The following is a 27,158-nucleotide window of genomic DNA, read 5'->3' as shown; positions in this document are numbered from 1 at the left end:
CCTGCCACTGTATTTCAACAATTACACTTTCAGAAACACATAGTGACTCTACTCAGTCATATCCGAACTGTTGGTTTTGGTTTCAACTAACTTTCAATATAATGGTGTAGCGATCTTGAGGCATGTCGAATTTTACATCGTGGAATAACGGTCTACAAAATACCCAGATATATAATCCCAGATGTTGAACAGGGGCGGGGTGCCAGCAGCGCCAACTAGAACCCGATAACGAATAGCTGGCAACCCCGAGACGTGTATCTGGGATATTATTGAAGGGTATTTCCATTGATTCAGTGCTCAACCATCGTTTGGTTTAGACGTGCCACCATCGACTGCCCAAGCCTCGTCTCCAGGTAACACCGCTGCCATCCGTTTTATCTAGTTATATTTTTCACATTTTTTTATATAGATATATATTTCACCGAGCCACATCATTTACCCTAAAATAGTGATGATTTTGATGTCAGCGACAAAGAAATGCCTGATAGATCAACAAAGTTTGAAGACAATGAATTGTAAGACCTATTGAATAAAAATCCAAGTGAATCTCTCAAGGAACAAAGAACAAAGAACGGCAATTTTCATGGCCAAGTGTTGCTGTGTATACGATAAAATCATCAATGTGCACTGTATTACGAACAGATAAATTCGAAGAAAACTATTACTGCAGATATCTACCGATATCAACTGAAAAACCTGAATGACGCACAGTGTGACGTAGTATACGGTATAAGGACAAAATTCAATAATTTAAAAAGCCGGCTTGGTGGCGCAGTGGTAAATGTAAGAGGACGGTCCTTCTACTGTTGTGATAGCCGCGGCTTCGAATCCTGCATGGTCGTAAATTTTTTGTGATTGTTTAATATTTGTGATTGTCCTAGGCAAGAGTCTAAAATCCAAAAAGGAAAATGATCCCAGTCATGAGAGTAACCAGGCTGGGTAAGACCGGATGTCTTCTGGAATGATCTAAGTTGGTCACTCGCCAGTCGGTAGTCTTAATACCGAGGACTGTAGTTCGGAGCCCATGTAAAATAGTAGGTCCAGTCCAGAGAAACCCATAGTTGGTAAAAGGAGACTTTAAAATATTTTTTAAAAAATTTATAATAAAAGCACCAATTTTAGTTCTGCAAACGGTTTCTACCAACTTAATGCATGATCTAACAATATACTAAAATATATAATGATATGAAGCGACCATATCTCAAAGTGTATATTAGTTCTAAATTATCCACAAGAAAATGAATATATCTAAATCGGTCAAAAGAAAAACTTTTAAACGTAAATTACATAAATTATTTGCAGTTTGTCTAATGTTCGCTAAAGGACAGAGCAGCCGGAGGGCCGCGACACACCACAAAAAATTACTTGGTTGTTACTGTTTTGTTTTTTAGAGAGGTTCAAATATATCTGTATTTACAAAGAGTTTGAAACAAAAAAAATACATATTTTTCCATTTACAAATTGTCTTTAATATGCAAAAGCAAGGTTTGATGTCAAGATATTGATTGAATATTGATAATATAATGAATAAGATATTATAGATTGAAGCCAATTACTTCCAGATACCACCTGTGAAGTAAACTGTAAATCCTTTACAGTTCTGTCCGCTGACTCAGCTGCGCATATTCTTTTTTTTTCGTTGGAGCCTCTTCAAAAAATACCCGGGAGAGGAAGACTCTCCGATTCAAACTGGTATTTCTTATTCAGGAGAATAACAAAGAGACATGATGAGATACTCCACTGTCAGTTAATATCGAAGTAGTGTAACTCTTGGATAATACTCGAGCAGGACACAGACTCAAAGCATTTGATCTTTTAGTGCAATGAAGTGTATTAAATTAAAAAAAAACAGCAGACTAAGTAAGAGCTGATGGATTTCCTAGATAAATTAATGGTAATTACTAGTAAGAATGCATTAATAAAAAACATATTTATTGTTATGTTGGCCTCTAGTTCGTTAAAAGTAACTGGTGGTATGTTTGCAAATGTTTTAAGGAATGTTTAGTAACTCAACTTCGAGTCAAATTTAAAAGAGCAACATTAAGAAAATATTCACTATTCATTTTAAAATAACACTCGTAAATCTAAATTTGAATCCAAAAATTTACTTTTAATCCTATTCATAAACAACTTTCTCGTCGAATTTTTTTCCGTTGATATTTTCGTATTCCACACCAACCGTAACCATAATTTTTTTTGCGTCGTCTTATTTCTAATGTGTAGTAGACCGACATCCAAAGCGGACATAATTATTCGGATCATTCATCAGTTCTAGGAGAAAGTTGCAAAACCAGCTCCGATATGTCAACTTGTCGTCGCCAGAATGGGTAAAACAAGACGAAATATTGAAGACGATGTCCAAGATGACGCACAAACAATCCGACTTATAATTATTTTCTATTATTTATTTACATTACATATTATTAAAGCATTACGCAACTTCGATGAAATATCCTTTAATATCCTGTCTTTTTAAAAATATACATTATAAAACGTAAATAACGACTTCATAGTTAACAATGTTAATTCAGTCTAGCAGTCTAGTCACGATAAATGGGTAATTTATTGAAATATTTATGAAGTTAAACAGGGTCCAAGAGCACGATTTTATTCCTTACTAATTAATGCACTACTGGTCATTATTATTATTCCTAATAAAATAGTATTAGCATTTTGAATTAATAAGTATTTAGCATTTTTTAGAAGTTAGAAAAAGTAAAACTTAAATTCAGGTACAACATTAAGAAACATATTACTTAATACTACAATTTCAAATCTGTAACAAATAGAAAATAACAAAGAAAGTATACTGAAATGTGCCATGAAACAAAGAAAAATACAAAATATCTGTCTCACTCTCATATCTTTCTTGATAGATATAACTTATATCCCAATTGTCGGTTCTGGTTTCAACAATTTAAAAGTGGTGATTTTAATGTCAATGAAATATAATAAAAATAGTTCGTAAAAAATAAATTTCCAGACTTATTCTGACAGACTAGCAGTTGATGAGTTAATTGTTCTGTACTTACAGTTACCGTAATTATTCAGTAACTAACATTTAGATGTGAAGGAAAAATGCGAAAGAATGGAAAATTTTCTGTGGCGCATTGTGGCTGGCGATAAAAAGGGGATCTAGTACAATAATTTAACATTTATAATTGCAAATGGAAGATGAAGAAGAGGCGGACTATTCATGACAATTAAGTCTTGCTGCTTCAAATATTGTGGGAATATCAAGATGTACTTTATTACAAACTGGTAAAACCAAATGATAATATTACTACAGATATATACCGATAACAGTTTTATAACATTAATGACGTATTGTTGCAGAAAAGATTAGCAACAGCGAGTTACAGAAGCAAATTCATCTAGCATAACAACGCTAGGCTACACGTTGCAAAGATATATTAAAAATCGAACATGAAGTCTTGCTGCATCTTGCTCACTCACCAGACATAGCGTCAGAATAAATACAGATTCGGTAATACAGAAGACGCTATGTATTATCGAGAACACAGATCGATGTGGCTTTACATCCTAGCCTACAATTCCGATATACTGAAGAAGTATGCAAATGGATAGATAGTTTTATGATTGTCAAACCAACATCGTTATTTCGACACGATATCGTTATGTTGCCTATTGATTAATGTACATTGGACCAATTATTCTTAATGAATATCTCATAAAGTCAAAAAATGAAGTTGTGTTACAAGTAACTGTAAATGCCTATATGGCGCGGTTTTCTGTCAGTCTATAACAAACAAATGAATACTAAGAGACATAATTTGAATACAAATAATGTAAAATTACCAAAGAGCACAACAAGTTAATCTGCACAATCTATCAATCAAAAATGAGAACGATATATGAACAATCAACAACATATCCAGAAGTGTTTCGTTATTCCCTCAATATTCGGCTACTCTGAAGCAATACTAGCAGAAATTCAAAATAACATCAATCCAATGAACCCTCAATGCGATCTTAATGTACATACATTTATAATAACAATATATAAATTCGGAAGAAAATAATACTCTAAAATAATTATTGAGATAAACTACATAGATCGAATATAGAACAAAAAAAGTAAAAAATACAATGATGAGGATAAAGAAAACTATAGTGGAATTAGCTGGCTGCTAGGTTTTAAGAGTTGCAAGAATATATCAACACGATTGAGACAAAATTAAGATTATTAATAAGATTAATTTTTGGATAACCTCCAAAGAATTGTCTATTGGAACAATGGAACGCAAACTGTATTAGAGATATAGAAACGGCAGTTTTAATTCAGATTTGTAATTGCTAATAGAACTCAAAATCTCAATGAAAAAGCATCGCATCCAAGCTACTAAAGAAGCTATACAAGAGCGAATATCTTCAAGGAAGGCTATTTAAGATGTTCGCTCGAGTCGACGGGCTTTATATCGAGAATTGTAGGCTACCACCGGCGATAAACAATAGGTTGAGTATCAATCATCAAACCAATATTTTACTTTAGGATGCAAATATGGAGTTGCACTAAAACATCAGACTGACTAGTAACCCAACGTGATATTATCAATGCATATCGCTATCAACAACACTACATAATGACCTCAATATCAAATGGATTTACGAAGTTATCCAAGATTTCGTCTTAGAGCATGTAATAGGGTTACTAAATTACAGCAACCGGACAACACATGAGAAATTGAGAAGATTGAGGCGAATCTAACCATATGAACTTGTATAGAGTAAAGGGTTATCCTTAACTTCAGCTTAAAAAGTTGTTCTAAGCACATTTAACGTTCAATTTCAAGTTCCTAGTTGTTAAAAGCACCATAGGAGTATGCAGAAATATAAATATTAAACGCCAAAATGAATACATTAAGATGAATAATTACCATGAGACCTATTATATAGACCTACATTCAAATGTGTTAATTTGTTAAAAGATGGATTAATATTATCTTTTTACTAAAATATTAATTTGACTTGTTAGCAAGACATTAAAGAAGAAAATAATCTTCAGAGATTTAATAGAAGTAATACAAATTATAAATGATTTCTTTACAATTTATGTCCTTTGTCAAGAGAGACGGAGGCGGAAAATTGAATAAAAACTAGTATGATAGATTTTTTTTCTTATTCAATGGATACATCATATACTTAATAATCATAGTTTGCACAGAATATGTTTCTCAAATTTATTGCCGTAACAGATTTGACAGCGATAATTTATGGATCACTTAAGATATCTCTAAATAATTCCAACAAGCGGATAATTTAAATATGGAGATTGAACAGTGACCTAGACGGCCATACTGCATCATCCATGAGTCATATCGCTTGCAGTTTCCATAATCCGTTAAGTTCGCGGAGCTGAAACGAAACAAGTGAGAGTATTTCTGCAAACGGTGGTTCTGCCGCGGCATGCCAACTCCTGCGTTGTGGTGGGGGCCGTAACCGGAAGAGTCGACCACGAGACGGTCGAAGTGGTGGGGCAGTAAGTGGTCCGCTGACCCACTTAGCCGGCGGTTCGATGTTGTTATGGTCCGTTTCTTGGAAAGACTTCGGTAAATGGCCGTCCTGAGGCCGCTCGAACAGCTTTTTTTCACTTTTATTGGCTATTTTCGACGTTTGGCATGGTTTCGATTCCAAAGTAGGCGGTATTGGGGCGGCCTTATTAGGTTTATTCAGTTGCTGATGATTGAGTCTTAACATTTAATTGTGAGTTACCGGGAAAAAATTGCAGTTTTCGATCATTCTCGTTACATTATCTTGAATCGTCATCAACAACCTCTTTTTCAGTCTGCATGGCTGAGACTCACCAACCGTTAACATATTTTGAAAAAGAGCATAAAGAATATTATTTGTCACCTTGGAGGTCTTTAACAATTGAACAGCCTCAAACATCATTTAGGATTCCGTTATTTCCGGATGACTACGGAAGGAAAAATTACGTTTTTAAATAATTCTCACGTAAAATGTTGATCTATTTTATGGCACATAATTCTAAATCCTTGACAAATATTGGACCATAGACAATTTATTATAACGCTTATGATAACAAATTGTTGTCATGTAATTTAATAGCTTGAGAAGCTTCTATTTTAATTCTATTTCTTAATTAATGTTGTTAATAATAATTTAGAAAAATACTTTGGAACACAATAGTTTAAACAATTATGCGAAAGTTATTTAAAGAGATTCATGGCTTTCTATATAGAATGCCACACATTTTTTGACCGATCTGATATTTCTTGATGATCCCTTTATGACGTTGTTCACATTGCAGACCTACATTGCAAAAAATAGCACTGTTAGATCATTCTTGTTACATTATCTTGAATCGTCATCAACAACCTCCTTTTCAGTCTGCATGGCTGAGATTCACTCACCATTAATATATTTTGAAAAGGAGCACAAAAAAAATTAATTATCATCTTAGCCATTTTAATAAATTAATAAACTTGAACGTCTCTTGGAATCTTGTTATTTCTTGTTATCCGGAAGCAAAAATTACACTTATAAAATATTTCCACGTAAAATGTTGACCCATTTTGTACTATACAATTCTAGAACATAAACAAATATTGCACCATATCCAATTTATTATAGCGCTTATGAAAACAAATTAATATAATGTGATTTAACATACTAAGAAACTTACATTTTAATTCTGTAATTCTATTATTTAATTATCGCTGTTAATAATAATTTAGAAAAATACTTTCCAACATAATAGTTTATGTAATTGTGCAAATGGAATTAAAAAGATAGCATAGCTTTCAATATAGAATGCTACAAAATTTTGAACAATCTGATGATGGCTAATGATCTCTTCGCAACACTGTTCACATTGCATGGCTATATTGCAGATAATATCAGATTTAGATCATTCTGGTTATATCATCTTGTATGGTCATCTTAGGTCAACAATCATCAGATCGTCAAATTTAGGCCATGCAAACATGTCCTTTAATAATTCCAATAAAGCTCAGTATCTGAAATTATCCATTTACATTTTAATAGAGTGAAACATTACTTGTTAAATATTTTCGCGTAAAATGTTGACCGATTCTGGTGAAAATTCTAGAACATTGAAAAAAATAGCAGTATAGCCAATTTATAATAACGTTTATAAAAACAAATTAAGTTTATGTAATTTAACATCTTAAGAAGCTTCCATTTTAATTCTATTTCTTAATTAATTCTATTAAAAATAATTTAAAAAAATACTTTGCAACATAGTTTATATAATTATTTGAACGGTATTTAATTAGACACATAGCTTTCAATACAGAATGCTACAAAATTTTGATCTATATAATATTGCCTGATGATCTTTTCATGATATTATATGCATTACAGAGCTATATTGCAAAAAATAGCAGATTTATATCATTCTCTTTATATTGTTTGGTATTGACAGTAGTACATTTTAACAATATCAATTATTAGTTGGAATTATGTTATTGGCGTATGAATTAATGTTTAAAGGATTTTCTATAGATACATTAGTAACTTACTTTATGTTGAATCCTCACTGACAAACTTTTCAGCATGTGTCATCTTGACAAAGTGTGAACAATTTTCTTTTTCAGTTCATTGCAAAGTTTAGAATTTGTGCTGAGTGAATAACATTTGCGAGAAGTTTTACTTTTTATTTCAACTAGAAGAGAAAGACTACTAAGTGGCATCGAATGCTGTGTGAAGCTTATGGCAGCCATGCTCTATAAATTTCATTATGTGAATACTAGTTTCAACGTTTTGAAAGTATCGATTTTGATACCGAAAACAAAGAGCGTTTTGAAAAATTTTAAAGACGAGAATTTGAAAGCGTTAATCGATAATAAACCAAGAAAAAAGCGCGAAAAATATGCAGAATTGTTGAGAATAATAAAAGAAACCATTTTCAATCGCTACAAGAACATGACATGGACCCAAAAGCTTGAATATTTTGTGTGAAAATGTGTGAAATGCTGTTTCAACGGTAAAATCGGTAAGGTTTTTTTGCATCGCATTGTTACTAGTGATGAAAATCGGATCCATTACGATAATCCGAAGCGAAAAATATCATGGGAACCAACGGGTTATGCTTCAAAATTAATGGCAAAGCCGAATATCCATGGCTTCAAGCTACGTATTTGGTGGGATCAGCTTGGTGGGCCTAATATCGAATGAAACCGTAAATGGAGATCACTATCGACTACATTTGATGCATTGAGAGCCAAGAACTGCCCCAAAGATGCATTGCACCGATTTTTCACAATAATGCTTCAAATAAAAAAATATTTTAAAACTAAATTATAGGCCAATATATTACAAAGATAGCAGTTCTCGAACATTCATTACATTATATTACCTCTTCATTAATTAAAGACCTAATTCTTCATTTTATACCATTTACACCGAAGTCATTTGATAATTTTAACTAAAACTATCAGAGTATCACTATTTAGCACAAGACTTGTAAAACATACAATTTTACAAAAAAATACAATTTTTGGAAAATAGGCCCATATTTCACAATATATAATATATACATTTGCGTAAGTAATTTATCATTTTAACAAATTCCTTTTTTCATTTCATTCAAACAATTAATGCCGTTGCATCATAGTAACTTAAAAAAATAGTAAACAATTCTTGAATTTTCGAAATTCAATTAATGAATACCTTTTTTCAAGCTGTATGTAATACAATTAATTAAGGTTATGGTACCACAATAATCTAGAATATTAACAAATATTGTGTCAAGTTCATGGCTTAAATTGACAACGTCTGATGACTTCTCATTCAGACCTCATAATATAGTAAAACTATGTTTAACGTACGTGATCTAAGTAGGACATTGTAAATGAATATCAAATAAAAGTTGGGCAATAAGCACACTAAGAATTCGACAATTTATTCTATCACTTATACCGTTAAAAATTAATTTGAAACTTTTACTTTCCCCAAATATCCTACTTCGCTACGTTTTACTGAATCACATGATGTTTTTCATTATAAAGACTGATAATGGTTATAAAAACGTTGCTGGAATTTGTCTATATTTAATATATCTGTAAATGTTTTTGAAATTGAGTGTTTTTTTTATCAAGGATTTATAATTCAATTAACACAAAAGCCGGCTTGGTAATGATAGTAGTCAGGGCGGCATGGATATAAATTTATGTTTTTGATTGATTCTGCTTGTTTCTGGCGAATTGGAAGAAGGAAGTTGAGACGAACTTCCATCGTCCAATTATCGTTTTAATTGATTTTAAATTCGTTTTCGACATTATCAACTGGTCCCACTTAGGACGGCTTTAAGAAACGACATGACTAATTTTTTGGTCAACAATATCCAGGTGTGAGGAAGAATATTTGATGTCCTGCAACACCAACAGCAACGTATATATTGTGGATAGACTTTGTTTACAGGCGAGATAGTGTAAAATCAAATAACAAATAGCAATCCTAATTTCACCAGTAACCAGATTAGTTAGATTTTGTTGCCACTTAGCCCAGATAAGTACTAGCCGATAAAAATAAAATGATCAAATATATACCAAAAAATTTCCCAAAAATACACATTTTATATATATGAGAAATATAATAGTATACAAATGAATAGCTAATATTTTCGCAAATTAAATTAGATTATGGAATAGGCTGATTGAACTAAATAATTATAAATGATTAGGAAAAAATTGATGTGAACCACATTGACAAACTAGAACCGGTAAGTTTTATGTCATATAACTACAATTGCTAGCACAGTATGTTATTTTCTTTAGTTACTTATCAGCGATACCGAATATTTCAGATAATAACACCTTTAATCTTTATGCTGTTTGCTGCTGCGACTGCTACTGATGGAACAATTGCTGCATTAGAAAATCACATCAAAATGGATAATTAAAATTAAGTTATTATACTAAGACAAATATGAAAGTTAAGAAATAATAACAATGACAATTAAATACTTGTTATAAAATATGTATTAGTTTAAAATCTAAAACTGGAATTAATAAGAAAAATATTTATCAAATTTATCTATCATTATTTTTCAGTAGCAGCCAGTATAAATATTATTTTTATGGTTAATATCATACATTTTAGCTGTTTAATGTCCTTTGTTCATTTATAGTTTGAAAAACTAACAAAAATGAGCATTTATATTTATAAGCAAACTAGCAATACTATACTCAGTCAATTTTATTATGCTACAACGTCTCCTCTTTGCCAAGTAGGGTTTATTTGCATCAAGACTTTGTTATAGACTCGATTCACCAAGACACGGAAAGACCACAGCACAAACAAAAATGTATGAAAATGTAAAAAAGAAATAGTTTGGAACAGTTGTTTGTTGTTGAAGCCCATTGTTAAACAAGGACCGGTTAATTTTCTACCATATAATTATATTTACAAGTACATTGCGTTCTTTTTTTGTTACTTAGCAGCAGTAGCAGATATTTCTGATTATAATATATCTAATGTTTATGCTGATTTGATCCTGATTAGTGCTGTAATTGGGACTGATAGAGCGATTGCTACACTTATGCGTGATCCGTTGTTTTTCTTATGTAAGTTTGCTACGAATTATTCAACATTTGTGTGTGTGTTTGTTGTTGTGTTTTACGTTCATTACAATTACAAATTAATCTTTTTATCATATAATCGAGAGCATTTTCAAGTGAATAATTATTCTATATGTAATTAATTTTATTTAAGTAAATTTCAATACGTCAGTTTCATATTTATAATAAATACTTAAAGAATTAAATAATTAGAGATAGGTTATTAAAAGATCCTTATTTACGAAATTTCTTTATAGTCTGAAATAGTTTTATATATTATATAAGATAATTATTTTTAATAATCATAGCTTTATAAAGCAATTCTGGAGATCAACACAACATTTCTATAAGTATTAATTAATAAAAGTAATGCTAAAAAAAATAATAATATAATTTGTAATAATATAAATCAATTTACGCAAATTTAACTAAAAAACACAAAATTTTGCACGAACTAAACCAGACAGTAGGTAAAAGTGGTTGTAATAATTTAAAGGGATTTTACCTGATTCTCTAGCTCTTTACTCGTTCTATTCATAAGATTGCTAAAAATATAATTGTAAAAAATAATTCTAAAACATTAAAAACTACCGAATTCCGCAGATTTTTTCTGCAAATAGCTCAGGCAACATTTTATGAGTTTACGAATCAATCATAAAAAATCTTTAAAACATTTCTTTTTCTCTTTTACGATGTAAAACAGATTTTTTTCCAGTTGCCACCTTCCTATTGGATGCCATCTGATGAACAATATACCGCAAGAGCCACAAAATTTGTCGGCCTACTTTTACAACCGCTATACACTTTAGGTCCGCATCCTGATCACGGAAAATACGTTTCTGCGAACAGTGGTCTTCCGAGGTATTCTTAAAAACTACCACTATTAACAGAGATATCGCTGGTTATTAACAACCGGTTAACCCGTAAGGTTTCGTGCAGTTCGATACCAGGCTCGTACAATAAATCTTTGACAGAAAAAATATTATAGATAGATTTTGAATTTTATTTTGCCACTATTTTCTAATAATAATTAAACTTTATGAAATATTATTTTATAACCCTTCATATTAAACAGTTTATATTAATTAAATTTCTTTTCACATTTTGGGGCTTCACTAATCTTACACTGATGATTGCACAAATATATACACATATATATAAATATACATATATATTTACTTGAATAGTATAGTTTCTTTTATATTTTGAAATTCAGAGTATTAAAGAAATATCTGTAAAAGACAAGACACTTTAAAGACAAGAACAAAGTAGCGGATAAATTCTAGACACTTTTTTGAAAAATGTCAGTGATTTATGAAATTGAGAAAGCTGAAAATAAAGTATGCAATAAAATGCGATATATTATTCTAAAGGCAAAACGTGTATTCGGTTGATTTTATATCGAAAAATAAGTAAATCGCTAGATTTAGTAAAATGTTGATTACAAAGTAATTATTCGCTGTGTCTTAACCAATTAGTGCCAAAATAACTTATTTACAATAATTAATTATAATTTTTGAATCTTCAGTTACATTAATAAATAACATGACTAATTTTTGAAACATTTACAACACTACGGAATTCATTCAATTAATGTTGTTATGTGTTAATTATAACATGAAAGAAAAGCAAGTCAAGTAACACTGTCAATTTTAGTATCATATTTACATGAATAAATATGTGTTACATTGTTATTATAAACGCTGCCAAAACAAAATTCTACGATTAATTACCAATGCTTATCCCTACGTAACCATTACAGGGCTGCACGATGACTAAATCAAATGGATATATTAATCGAATTAATCTAAGATTTCGCCTTTAAACATCAAATAAGATTGCCAAATCACAGTAACGTGAAAGCAGTACAGCTACTGGCCAACACGCTGGAAATCACAAGATTGAAGCAAAGCAAACTGCACGAACTTGTATAGTGGATAAGTGTATTCTTAACTTTAACTTACGTAGTTTAGTTTTGTTTTAATTTGTTAAATACATACCGATGTACAAAAGCCGTACTAGCGTTGCTTGCCTATTAATGCAAGTACAAAAAAAACAGTGGTAATAAATTAATTTTTAAATTGAGATTGTACTGAGCATACCTAAAAAAATGTTGCAATATAACATATAAAGTAATAAAATTAATAGATAAGAAAAGTAAAGAGACACTTGCTTGAAATGAACTGAGCTTGAACTAACTACTATATTTGAAAATTGTAGGACCTACTATTAACCTGATCCTTGAAAATGCCGTAGTTAATAATGTTATTAGTGGTAAATTCTCGGAAAATCTTAATGTAGACAATAAAACATTTAACGCATACCTTTTCGTCCGCAAGTTCATCCTACACGACTCTATTATTACTGTCTATGTCTGCAAAATGTAATGCTTAGGTAAGTACTCTTAATGACAGGAATTATTGTTATTAGTTAATTCATCAATATTATCCAGACAGAATAATGATTTATTGAATATGTCTGGAACTAATAGAATATTAAATGTAAATCTTGTTCATCATCAATTGCTAAACGATTTAATTACATTTTATGAGAGCTTTAGAGAAATATTTAAATATATGAATTAATTATGTTTTGAATCTAAACTATTTCTTGCTATGTTGAAACCATTTAATTGAGTATTGAAAATCTCATCAAATTTACTATCTAAATCACTATTATTTATCACAAATATACTACTAAGTAATATATGTTAGGTTAAAAATTTATAACTATTTGAATACCAATTTGCCTACAGGAGTAACAAGAAGTAACAAAATGGAGGATTTTTAAAAAAATTACCGTGAATATGAAGAAAAATATGGGCGTAAAAAATAATAAAATTATAGTTAAACTGTTTAGTTTTAAAGTATATAATATTGTGAAATTTAATGGCAAAAATAAACTAATCATTATTTTTAAGTAGCAGCTAGTATAAATGGTTAATGCCATAAGGTCAGCAAGATATCTTTTGTTCAATGTATTCTCAATTTATCAGCAGATATTTGAAAAGCGAACAAAAATTGACCTTTGGATTGGACTTACTCTTCAATATAGATTCAACCGACTCGAAATAATCCCCATAAGACAAACAAAAATGTATGTCTATATTAGTGTTGTATAAAATATTTGTAATCGCATTCAAGCACATTTGCTCATCTCATAAGATTCGCAAAATTATTACCAATATTTTACTGGCAATCTCGAGACTGATTAACAGTAAAAGAAGAGCGACGATAATAAAACAATAAATAGTTTAAAACAATTGTTAGCTAGTTTTAATCTAGAAAATGAGAAACTTTCATGTGTTCATGAAAGTTTATGATTTAATTTTTACTTATTTTTTATAAAGTTTAAAATTATATTTAAAACAGAAATATTTTCATTATAAGATTATCGGATGCCAGGTTTCAGAATACTGAACAATTCTGCGTGATTTACATAACTTCTCAGAATACAGAACTTACGATACCAACTGAGGATTTATGAATGCCGACAAAAATGCCTTTAGAGAACAGAAATCACTTCCAGATAATCTAGTACATCCACAAAAAAAATCAATGATCCGTTGAGACTTGACGATGTTGACGAGTAATTAAACAAACTCAGCGAAAAACTTGATGAGAAGATCATTTACTAGATGAAGCACCTCGAGATTCTTTTTGAAACTTATAAGAGTGTTCACTCTGGAAATCTACTAACATATTTTAAACATCCATAAGTAAGTGCTTTTTATTTTAGTTCGATAAAAGATGGGTCATAAATAATTTAAAAAAAGCAAGTATATTTGCAGAACATTTGTAAGAGTGATTCCAATATAACCAAGGGGACAATGCACTACCATGCTTCGATCACAATAAATTGGTCTGAGAGCAATAGTAACTTAAATAAATATCTCATTAAAAATAAATTAAGCCCGCTTGGTTGGCGCAGTGGTAAAGGCAACAGCTCGGTTCATATACTCTTGCGATGGTAGCGGGTTCGAATCCTGCTGGGGCATGGTCGTAAATTTATGTTTGTGATTGTTTAATATTTGTGACTCCTAGACAAGGGTGTAAAACCCGACAAGGAAAATGTAGTCGCGCCAGTATCCCAGCTGGGTAAGACCGGATGTTTTGTGGGATGATTTCTAAGTTGGCCACTCACTGGTTCGGGGCCCACGTTAGACTATAGGTTCGGTCCAGAGAAACCCTCGTCCGTAAAAAGGAGACATTAAAATATAAAAAAAAATTATTTAATATTTATTTATTTAATATTAAAGCTTATTTAATGGTTGCATTTAAATAGACTGTATTATATTTATGGAAAACTGGTGAAGTTATAATGATACAGGTAAATACCTAAGGCAAGTGAACACTTTTGAGGAATTGATGCTAAAATGCCTCAACAAATTCTCGAGTAAAGAAAGCTGAAATCATCTCACCAGCTTGGTTTCAGGAATGCCACCTCAATCATTGATCATGTACATCGAATTACAGATGCAATTAAAAGTCTCTAGAATACGAAGAGAGGTTTTTAGCAGGGTGTGAAATAAAGGCCTACTTTACAAAATAAAGCCACATATATATATCAGCATATCTACCAGCTCTTAGATTTTTGTATATGTGATTAGCGATGCTTCAGTGTTAAATATAAAGGAAACTGATCTAAAACTCACAAAGGGAGCCTTGCCACCAAATAAGCGTAATGTGATCTTGTGTGTTATCTATGTTGTGTACAGAGGATACTTTATGTCATTGTTATATCTTCCCAATTGTTTACCTATTTTCTATGGTATATGTATGTCACCTAAAATAAATACAATCATATTAGCCTTATGCTACTACCCTAGCTACAAAATACTCTGGCTGCCGTAAACCATCACAACAGATGAGAGGCACGGAGCTCAAAATCTTGTACTTCATGCCTCAGAGACAAATTTTAAAAAAACACGAAGTAGCAGGGATAACAACTGTCCTAAAGAAAATCATTATTTTATCGTTTTCGTGAACAGGAACAATGAACAACCACAGACATTTAAAATGGAGTTAGACTTAGTCAGCTTCGTAAAACGATAAAAGCAAAAACTGATTACCTTTGCAATATAACATAAGTTTTGCTCATCAGGACATGTACAAAGATCGCTTCCTTTATTAATTTCCTGACAAGAAGCTATTTATCTGTTGTATATCAATATTTTAGTGTTTTATTTATTTATATGATAGTTGAATATATGTTACTATTGTTTGTTATAATATAACTAAAATTTGTATTTCAGTTCATAATAAAATTAATATTCAATTGTTTTTTTATATAAAATATGTAAAAATAATATGATGTAAAATATAATAGGTAAAAATTAAGACTGTTTAATTAAAAGTGTTTGTCATAATTTCTACTAATCAAATTAATTAAAATTAAATTCGAAAATTATATGCTGAACTACTTAATTGAAGTAGCAAATAAAACATAAATGGAACAGCTATTTTAAAGTTAAATGGTGGTTGTTATGCCATTTTTGTTTATAGAAAATATAATTCAAATAAATTAAAAATAAAACTGAAAGTTTAACATTTATTAGTAGATGGTTATTTTATTATTTTTGCGAGCAGGAATAGTGATTAACCTCTGATATTAAAAAGGAAATTAGATTTATTCAGCCCCCTAAAAATTGGAAAGAAAAAAGCTTATGATCTTTGAACGCTATCCAAATAAAAAAATATGTATTCATGCAATATATCTCAAATTTTTCCTCATCAAGACCTACAGAAATATTGTTTTCTCTATTCCTTTCCCAACAAGCTATTTATTTAACGTATCAGTATATTAATACTTTATTTATTTATATAATAAATGTATTTTTTCAGTAATTTTTAATTATTTAGTATTATTTATTTTAAGTATTTTTTGTTTTATATAATATATCTATAATTTTTTAAAATATGTGTTACTATTGTCTTTTATAATATAATTAAAATTGGTATTTTAATTCTTGATAAAATTGACATTGAATATTTTGTTAATATATAATATATAACAAAAAATTATAAAAACAAAATGCAGCATTCAGAATTTCAAAATAAATTATAAAAATATATTTAAAATCTCTATATATAGTGCAATTAAAAACAAAATATACTATAATATAAACATAGTTGTTTAATTGCTAATCTCTGTTTCGAAAAAGAGTCAACAATGGATAAAAATTAATCAATAATTCATTTAAAAAAAAGCGTACCCTACTTATTAAAACATATTTGTTATAATTTCTACTAATTCAATATAAATTCAATATTAAAATCTGAAATATATAGTTTCAGTAGCAAATAAAATGCATACAAATAGAATAGGTAAAATTTTAAATTTATTTAATTTTAATCAACGACATATATCAAAAATGAAGTCAGAGTTATTCAACTTCTTAAAACGATATTAGCAAAAAGCTTATAATTTTTTAAGGCTATTATATAAAATAATGGCTTCTTGCAATGTAACGCAAGTTTTTACTCATGAAGACCTGTAGAAAGATTGTTTTCTTTAGCAAGTTCTATTAATTCTGCAACAAGAGCGAGTTGTCTACAAATTTTTAGTGCTCATGAAAGAAAACTCCTCTTTTACTGATTAATAGGCTGGGATTAATTAGTTCTATTCTATTTACATAACTTAATTAAATATATTTTAAAAATATTATGTATTTCATATTTTAAATACATGCAAGATAGTACTTTGTGTAACAGTAAGTGTTGTATGATATTCTCTAATAACGATAGTATTTCGAACTGATCAGTTGTAATAAAATAAAAATATAAAAATAGATTAAAACATGATTAATATTGAACGGGTAATTTCATAATACAGAATTCACGAGATCACGATATATATATATATATATATATATATTTAATTTAATTAAAGGGTTATTCCGGATTAGTTCTATTATATTATTTATTATTATAATCTAGTATATTCTACTTACTTTGATAACTGATTGTATTTTGAAATTTAAATGAAAATAGTAAAAATTTTAATACATTGCGCTGATTCATAATGAATTGATTGTCTTAAAGAAATAAAATGAATCGAAGAAGCCAACGACACAATTTAAAACAAAAGCCAGTTCGGTTTGGTCGGTTCAACCGGCATCTAACTGAACTTGGAAGTTATTGGGACGTCACAAATAAAAAAGACTTTTTCGCTAGGTATTGTTAACTTGGATGAGCAATTTTTTTAATGGCCGCTATCAGATGTAGCGTAAAACACGATGAACCGTTTTCGGTTTATTCAAATACGGTGTCGGTGTGTATAAATAATTAATTTTTAAAGCCATCGAACGGGACCCAGACCAGCTGAATAAGTCGAATAAAAAATGTTACGGTACCTGCTGTGTGGTCGGCGATGATTTCGATGATGATGACGATTGATGATGATGATGTCCGATCCTCATATTTCGAACAGACGAGCGTCTGTTCCCCATAAGTTATCTCTAATCGGAATTATGACATTTAATGACGTCTTTTATTCCGTACTGACCGTCGTCTAGACAGCCGAAGCGACTTTTAGAATATTACCAATGAATTAAATCTGATTTAACAGATCGCATTATGTCGCATTTTAGGAAATATTTCCTTTATGACCCGGAACCTTATTAATATACAATAGATGATGCTGTCTTGTATAGCGTCGGTGGAAAACGCAAATGAAATTTTAATTTGCCCGTTAAAATCGTTAATTATTTTCGGATCATCGGAAAACGTTTGTTACGTTTAAAATACTGATAGGAAATTCGTGTTTAATTTACTATATATAATATACGGAATAACGTAGTTTCAATTAATGGCTGTATTTTTTAAATTACACAACCCAATGACGAAATAAAGAATCGCAGTTGTAGTAACAAATAAATCATTATGAGTCATCTTAATTATGTTTTAATTATATTTTTGTAATATGTTATAGGAAGAAAATTTTTAAAAAATATATTTAATTACGCTTATTTTTTGTTTTCTGTAAGATCTGTATGAAGTTTTAAAAATATATGTTACTATTATTTGTTACTGTCTAATAAGTATTCTTGAACCAACCAAATCAAACCAAACCAGAATATACAAAACAAGATATAAAATTAGGATTTAGGACAAAATATATGATAATAAATTTATGTACAAAATGTTATTAATGACAAAATATACTATAATATAAATATTAATTCAGATATGTTTGTATCTGTTTATGAAAACAATGAGTAGTGGATGAAAATTAATCAAGAATATTTTTAAAAACTCGTACTTTGCTTTTTATAAAATATTTGTTATAATTTCTACTAATTTCTAAATTTTAAAATTATGTAATTATTATAATATTATATAAAATATTTTAAATGATGATTTTTGTATCATTTTTGTGAATATGGAAAATACAATTTATATTTATTGCAAATAAAACTGTTGCCGGCTTAGAGCAGTGGTCGAGACGACAGGACGATCTTTTCACTGTTACGACGATCTCGGGTTCGAATCCTACTGAGGTCTTAAATGTGTTTTTCTGGTTGTTTAATAGATAAGAGTGTAAAGAAGACTTCCAAATATATCAGAAATATAATACTCTTGATTTTATTCATGAATATTTTTCAAATGTAGATTATGATAACTGTGAAAAAATGTTTTAAATATTTTTTTGTAATTTTCGAATACAAATAATTAATAATTATTATAAAGTATATATGGTTATGATACGTTAAAAGCATCATTTTTAGATATATTTGACTTATTTTTTGCTATATCTTGGAGTCCCTTTTTTGCCAATAAATAATATGGGCCCTGAACCACAATCATTAACATTAAATCAACAGGTTGGCGAGTGACCAATTTAGGGACCGTTCCACAAACATAAAATATAAAAAAGTAGGAGGGCCTTCCAGTTAGCTTGACCAGCAGCTATAAAGCCGAATTTGATAATAAGATAAAGTAAATGTGCTATCACACACCATCTGTGATTATCACCAGACATTATTTCGATGGAATTAAAAAAGAAATTTTATTTAAAAGGTTATCAAAAAAGAGTAAGACTTTTATCAACTTATATCAACAATTCATGAGATTTTTGGAACACTAAATTTGATTTCAGGAACTCATTGAAGTCTCCAATTCAGTTATAAGTCTCCTAATTAACTCAATTTCATATTATCGAGGTAGTTTTGAGCGGGGTTAAATGAGGCGAATAGAGTAGTTCAAGTATAATTATAAGTTGAAACTATGCGAGAATATTAAAAAAATTGTTTAATAAACTTTATGTATTACCATTGAAAAACAAACATATATATTGGTTGGGTCAACTTAATTTTTTTCCCTTATTTTTTTCTCATTGTTTGCTGAAACTTAAAAAATTATATTCAGTTGATCAAAACAGCTTGGCAATGTTCCTTTCACAGCGCAAAAGCATGAAATTAAGGCACTTTGTTCATATCAATTACGACACCATCTAAAGCGTAGTAGATCGCCGGCGAACAAATATTCCAATTTTTTTGGCTTATTTTTTCTGTCACGTTTCAATTAAGTAACCAGATCAAGTGTTTTTGATTTATAATTGCAATGCAATGCAAATTTATGAGAATTATGATTAATTGGATACTATATTGTCTTGTCTTACTATTTTTTGTTCACAATAGCAAAGCAAGTTTATAAAGCATATTAACATATTTTGTAGATAGTGAGAATAAGAATGAAATTATCTATTAGATTTACAATAAAAAACAACATTAACGGAAATAAAAATAAGCGTAAAACAATCAATAGACGATGAGTTATTTAAAATTCATTAGAAGTTGTAACCTAGATTTCTAGAGACATTACAGGATAAATAAGTAATTAATAGTCTCTCTAAATATAACTCCCAACACAAAACATACTAAAAATATTGGTCATACAATCAGCATGTAACTAGAAGCCTCAAAAATTTAAATTTTAAACGAATTACACATATTTTATAGTTTCGTTATATTATACTTGAATACTACGAATCTATTCTAATTTTCGCATATTTATCATAATCAAACAATAGTAAAATAGAAAAAAATCAAATACTAAAAGAAATCGAAACTTGTTTGAGATTTTTTAAAGGTTTTGAGTTCATCCCTTCCCAATTCGACCTAAATGATGTTAAATATTTGTCTGACCAATTTACGCTACGAACTGATGACGTATATTGTGCATATAAATAGGTTTACCAATTATTTTGAATATTGACGCGATTTCATTATATAAATTAGATGTCTTACATCAATTAAAGTAGCCATTTCTTGTTAAGCATAACTAAAAAACACTCCACAATTAACGTTGTTTAATGTTGAACTACTATTCATAAAAGTCCTAATTACAAAAATAATTATGTTGGCTTTTATATCTGGGTTTCTTAGAATATAACTGTTAATGTTTATGTACTCAGTATTTGTTTAAATTATAACATATTGTATAAATTATATATATATATATATATATATATATATATATATATAATGATGATAATCTATCAACAATTTGTAAAGCTATTGTTAATATTGTTTAAACAGCAGGAAGTTTTAATATAAATATTGTTTTTCGTAGTTAAATGTTCTGATTGTTAAGAATAGATAGTCTCCATTAATTTTCTTTGCAATATTACATATTTTATCAACATAAAAATATTTAAAACCATTTAATTTGTTTTCGCTTAAGAACTATATTTCAATTTATTATGTAAGATATTCATCATTAATATTGTCTTCAACATGAACAACATTAAATGGATCTGTACTTTGAGTTAAATATAGTGTTTATTTATTAATGCGAAATTTGGATTTACAACAAAAATTGTTTATTTTAATTAAATGAATCTAAAGCAATTCATTTTATCTTAAATATGCAAATGTGTTTTGACAAAGGCATGATAAAACAACCGCATAAATATTTATAGAAGCAGGAAAAACAATTCAAACTATATTTACGTTTAATCTCTCCGTACACTGAACCAGCAGCATTCGGAGGAACTACAATTTCAGTAGACCTGTCGGCCTTCACCCATTGCCAAGGTAAGTCATTGCTCCTTTTAGTTCAATACAATCAAACAAATAAATCAACAACAGATTAAATATACTCACCCCGGTAAAAAATATTCCAAATTATTAATACGTCTATGGCTAGGGTTATTTATCTGGACACTTGTGCACTATTAATTTTCTTAGTCTGAATATGACGGACAGTTTTTTTCTCTTCTCCTTATGAACACAATATAAATAAACACTAAATAATGTTAAAGTGATTTCTTCTCGTCCTCACAGCGCACATCCGTTTTTCCAATATGTTTTTGTTTTTCAGTTTAGACTGGATATTATCTGGGAAGAAATTGGTTCCGACAAACACACGACACTTCTGTTGTATCACAGTTTGGATTCGCACGATATAATCCGAATAAATAATCTACTCATCAAAAGAATTGCGAACAAATACAGGAGCTCTATATGTGTTTTGATGTCAGTACGAATTCACTTCAGGTCAGTTGACAGGTAATCCTGAATACAAGACCGCACAACCCGTTTGTCGATCGGCGTTAGGACGTACACTGAGGGTACTAGCAGGGTACTAACTCGCGAGGGTTGTTCTCTCGACGGCAGGGGCGGAACACTGAGTCGATCGTGACCGTGTCACCCCGTATCGGTATCTGTGCGACGTAAAAGACGAGACTGGACAACGAGGACCCTACCAAAGAGTTCCGAAACCAACAATCCCCCACCTCCCGAAGAATAACTGTACCTGTTGTAGATTTATACCGAGCTAACCTACTTCTTGCGGAGTGGAACTGTCGCTCGGTCGACTGTTCGACTCCCGAAGATCAGATTTTTCGGTACGATCGTAACGCGGACCGCCGCCTGGTCTTGTTTTTTTTTAAATTCTTTTTCTTGTTCTTCTTTTCGGCGATGTACAGGTTTCTGATCGCTCTGTACCATACGGAATCGGGTTTCTGAATATTGAACGTCGCTATTTTCGTAGTTGCGGAGCTGTTGGACGCGCTCTTGAATCATCGGGTGATGTTAATCAAAACACAAGTCTTTTGCATTGGTATTCTGATACCGGAAGTTAATTACAATCAGTAATTTATTTTATATTTGTGTATTTAGATTACTGAGTGTTAGAACATTTTAAAGAATTTCAATTAGTATATTTTTAAATATAGTTTATTAACTATATAGTTATATAGTTTATTTTATCTTTTTAATATTTTTACCGTTCTAACTTAAATTGATTTTAGTTATTGTTTAAAATTATTATTAATAATTATTAATTATTTTAAACAAATTTAATGCTATATGAATGCTATTGACGATTAGACATCTTTCTTCGGCTTTAAATCAACTAAAATTAAAATTTATTATATATAGTAACATTTAACAAATTGTATTTGAATAAGTTTTGTTAATTCAATGATCTAATAGTAAAAATATTAACAAATTAGCAACTTGGAAATTATCCTAGAAGACATCAGGTCTTACCCTATGGACAATCATAATTAGGAATATAACATAAGCCATCTATCATTATTACTGTTTAAAATGCTATTCGTCATTAGCCCTTGCTTCTTTAAAATGTTTTTAAATGCTCCTTTTTATATAACAAATGTTTATTTGGTCCGCTTGATTGGTATGAAGCCTAATGCTTGTCGAGTGAATAATTAATTGATGTATGACAATTCATAACAATTATGAGATTCTCTGTTGTCTTTAGGAGCTGTTGGATGCTCTCCTGTATCATCGGATAATGCTATCCTATACACCGTTTTATTGCATGTCATAAATAAATTTGATAGAAACACCCATAGATATACTGGAACCGGAAGTTAACTATAAATAATAAATTATTTTATATTTATGTTTTTATATTGTTTAGTGTCATAACATTTTCAAAGAATTCAATAACAATATTTTTAACTATATTTTATTAACATCTTCTTCTATATGAGGGGTTTTGATGATTAGAGATCTTTATTCAGCTACGAATCAACTAAAATTAAAATTTATTATATATAGTAATACGTACCAAATTTTATTTAAATTAGTTTTGTGAATTTGACGATATAAAAGTAAAAATATTCATAAAAATAAGAAATAAAAATAATTCAAAATCAACATAGAGAAGATCTGGTCCAGCTTGATTATTAATGTGACTTGCCTTATTGAATTTAATGCCAGATATTATTATTACTGTTAAAAATACTATTCGTCACTAGCCCTTGCTTTTTTATACGTTTTTATATAACTAATGTTTATTTGGTCTTCATGATTGGTATTAAGCCTAACGGTTGTCGAGTGAACAATTCATTGACAATGATGATGATGTCAATAATGAGATTCACACTTGTTTTAGGAGCTGTTGGGTGCGTTAATCTAGAATCATCGGATGACGCTATCCAAGACACAGTCTTTTCCATGTCGTCAATAAATTTGATAAAGACACCCATAGGTGTTCTGCCACCGTAAATTAACTATAAAAATTAATTTATTTTATATTTGTGCTTTTAAATTATTTGATGTTATAACATTTTAAAATTATCAATAAACATATTTTTAAATATATTTTATAACATCTTTTTGCTGTCAAAATTTAAAATCACTGTTAGTTATTGACTATAGTTATTATTAAAAATTATTAATTATCTTAAACAAATTTAAGGCTATATGAGAGCAACTGATAATTAAAGATCTTTCTTCAGCTTTGAATCAACTAAAATTAAAATTTATTATATATAGTAACATTTAACAAATTGTATTTGAATAAGTTTTGTTAATTCAACGATCTAATAGTAAAAATATTAGTAAATGAGCAACCTAGATGTCATCCTGGGAGAAATGAAGTCTTACTCAGCTTGATTACTGTTGCGACATATCTATGGACAATCATAACATAATTAGAAATATAATATAAGCCAGCTATTATTATTATACTTAAAATACTATTCGTCATTAGCCCATGCTTTTTGACATGTTTTTTATATACTTTTAGACGCTCCATTTTATATAATTAATGTTTACTTAGTCAACTTGATTGAAGTATTCTGGTATGTTAACTATAACCAACAAGTTATTTAACTATAAATATAATTGTATAACTATAAACAGCAACATATTTTTTATTCTTGTTTTTAGATTATTTATTGTTATACCATTTTAGAAAGATTAATACATGTATTTTTAAATATATTTTATAATATTTTCTTGTTTTGAGTTTTGTTGTTGTTTTTATAATAGTATCTTGTAATTATTTAGTAAAATTATTATTAATAACTATTACTTATTTTACTCAAACTTATGGCTGTATGAGAGCTATTGACGATTAGAGATCTTTTTTGACCCTTTAATCAACTGAAATTAAAATGTATTGTATTTAGTACTTATTAATCATCCTAGAATATTATCCGATCTTACCCAGCTTGGTTACTGTCGTCTTGCCTATGGACCGTCACAATTAGAAATACAATATAAACCAGCTATTGTTATTACTGTTATAAATACTATTCATTATTTGCTTTTTGACATGTTTTTTATGATTTTATGCCCTTCTTTTTATCTAACTAATCTTTATTTGGTCCGCTGGACTGGTCTATCAGATAACGAGTGACTAATTTTTTGATATATGACAGTTAATGACGGGAATGAGGTTCCCTCTTGTTTTCTTTTTTGGCTTGATGTGCTCTTGAATCGTCGGATAACGCTTAAGGTATAGATTTTTTTCCATCTTGTAAATACGTTTGATAATTGCATTAATTTGTATTCTGTTAGCGAAAGATGCCTACAAACAGTATTTTATTTTATATTTGTTTTGTATTATTTACAGCGCTATAACATATCGTTAACATTACATATAAATAATAATGGCGGCATGGTTGGCTCAGTGGTAAAGGTGACAGGACGGTCCACCTACTGTTCGGGTGGGTTCGAATCCTGCATGGTCGTAAATTTATGTTTGTGATTGTTTAACATTTGTGATCGTTGTTAGGCAACAGTGCAAAATCCGACAAACAAAAAGTAACCAGACTGGGTACGACCGGATGTCTTCTGGGATGATTTCTAAGTTGTTCACTCGCCAGTCGGTAGGCTTAATGTCGAGGACCGTGGTTCGGAACCCACGTTAAACTATAGGTCCTGTCCAGAAAAATCCATGGTTGGTTAAAGGAGACTCTATAATATTTATATAAAAAATAAACATATTTTAAATATATTATTATTATCTTCGTTTTACTATACAAGTTTAAAAGGATTCTATTAATTTACATTTTTTTAATTTAATTAAAAATAGTACTGTTTTTACTACTTTGTATTGTTGTCGTTTTATATTATTAGTACTACAGAAAATACTATTCATCATAAGCCCTTGTTTCTATATATGACAGCTAATAACTTTTTACTATGTCTAGTTAGCAGTTTAACACGTTACATTTTAAACAAAAAACTTTAATTTTAATAACAATGTAAAATATTGATTTTTTCCTTCTACAACCTATGAATTAATACTAAATTAATTACTAAAAGAGTACTATTTTTATCTCTGTTTTCTTAGATTTATATTTTCAATTAATATTATTACTATTATTATTGGTAAAAGTATTATTCATCATAAGCCCTTAAGTCTTTTTAGCAATTAGTATTTATCCGGACTGGACCTATTGCTTAACGCGAACAAGGTCTCAGAATAAATATACCAGTTGAGCTCTTCGCCGATACCATAGTCACCAAAGACCCAAGTTCAGGTGCAGTCTAGCTACTTACTTGTCTTTTACCTCGCAGACCAATCACTTTCATCATTTTTACTGTGTACGATGGACACCCGGTTTCGCCGACATTAAAAATTCTCTCTGGAGGACAGTTATGTTTATTAAATGCTTCTTCAAGGATGTTAAAGAAATTTTCCACTGCTTCTTTATTGAACCTTTGAACCTGAGCATTGAAAATTACTGTTGGTGATCGAATGGACAGTTTATGTTTGTGGCGCGTAATAAAAAAGATCAAGCCAAGCACGCCCGGATATATTATATCTAAACGGATGTTGAAAATTTTTTTTCACTGCCAACCTATAGGCCATTCTACTAACACCCTGATGGATCAAGCCATAAAAGTTACTTTCCACGATGAGAATGTATTTTACGAGGCTCTCCTCAAGATGAGATGGCAGGACAGGTCTTCTTCCTATAGTAGTATTGACAATCTCCTTGTGTAGCTGGTTACTGTGCACAAACCTCTTCAGTGTGGGTTTTGTTACACAGTAAAGTTTAACAGCTTCTTTCAAACCCATTTTCTTCTCTCTCACTGCTTTCACTTTTAATTTGGTGACAGTTAGCAGTAGTTAGCGGCATGACTAAAACCAACAAAAAAAAAACAAGATAGATACGATGATAAATATGGTGCGGGTAATTTGAAACCCGGTACCATATTACCAGCACCTAGGATTCCAGATTGAAAACCTTACTGTTTTCATATAATCAAGAAAACCAAGACTACTGAAAATAGACCTTAAAACTCACTTATGACAATCTGATCTTATACGATCTCTTCTTCCTTTAAGACCCACAGTATTTAGTTTAGACTAAAACAACAAC

The 27,158-nt window shown here is 29.8% G+C and overlaps 1 protein-coding gene across 1 annotated transcript in view; it reads right to left on the bottom strand.

Moving 5' to 3' along the window:
• The window catches only part of ich (zinc finger protein ichor), a 47,331-nt gene extending 25,584 nt beyond the window's left edge, over nucleotides 1-21,747 (bottom strand). Inside the window, exon 1 of the mRNA XM_076413408.1 lies at nucleotides 21,673-21,747. The gene's annotated coding sequence lies outside the window, so the exon portion shown is untranslated. The remainder of the gene's footprint in view (nucleotides 1-21,672) is intronic.
• Between the last annotated feature and the right edge of the window lie 5,411 nt (nucleotides 21,748-27,158).

The sequence above is a fragment of the Rhynchophorus ferrugineus genome, unplaced genomic scaffold (assembly GCF_030347505.1).
Source record: "Rhynchophorus ferrugineus isolate W39M unplaced genomic scaffold, kcgeb_rfMv2 rfM9, whole genome shotgun sequence".
Classification (NCBI taxonomy): Eukaryota; Metazoa; Arthropoda; class Insecta; order Coleoptera; family Curculionidae; genus Rhynchophorus; species Rhynchophorus ferrugineus.
The sequence above is the reverse complement of the archived record's forward strand: the minus strand, read 5'-3'. Positions and strand labels throughout refer to the sequence as shown.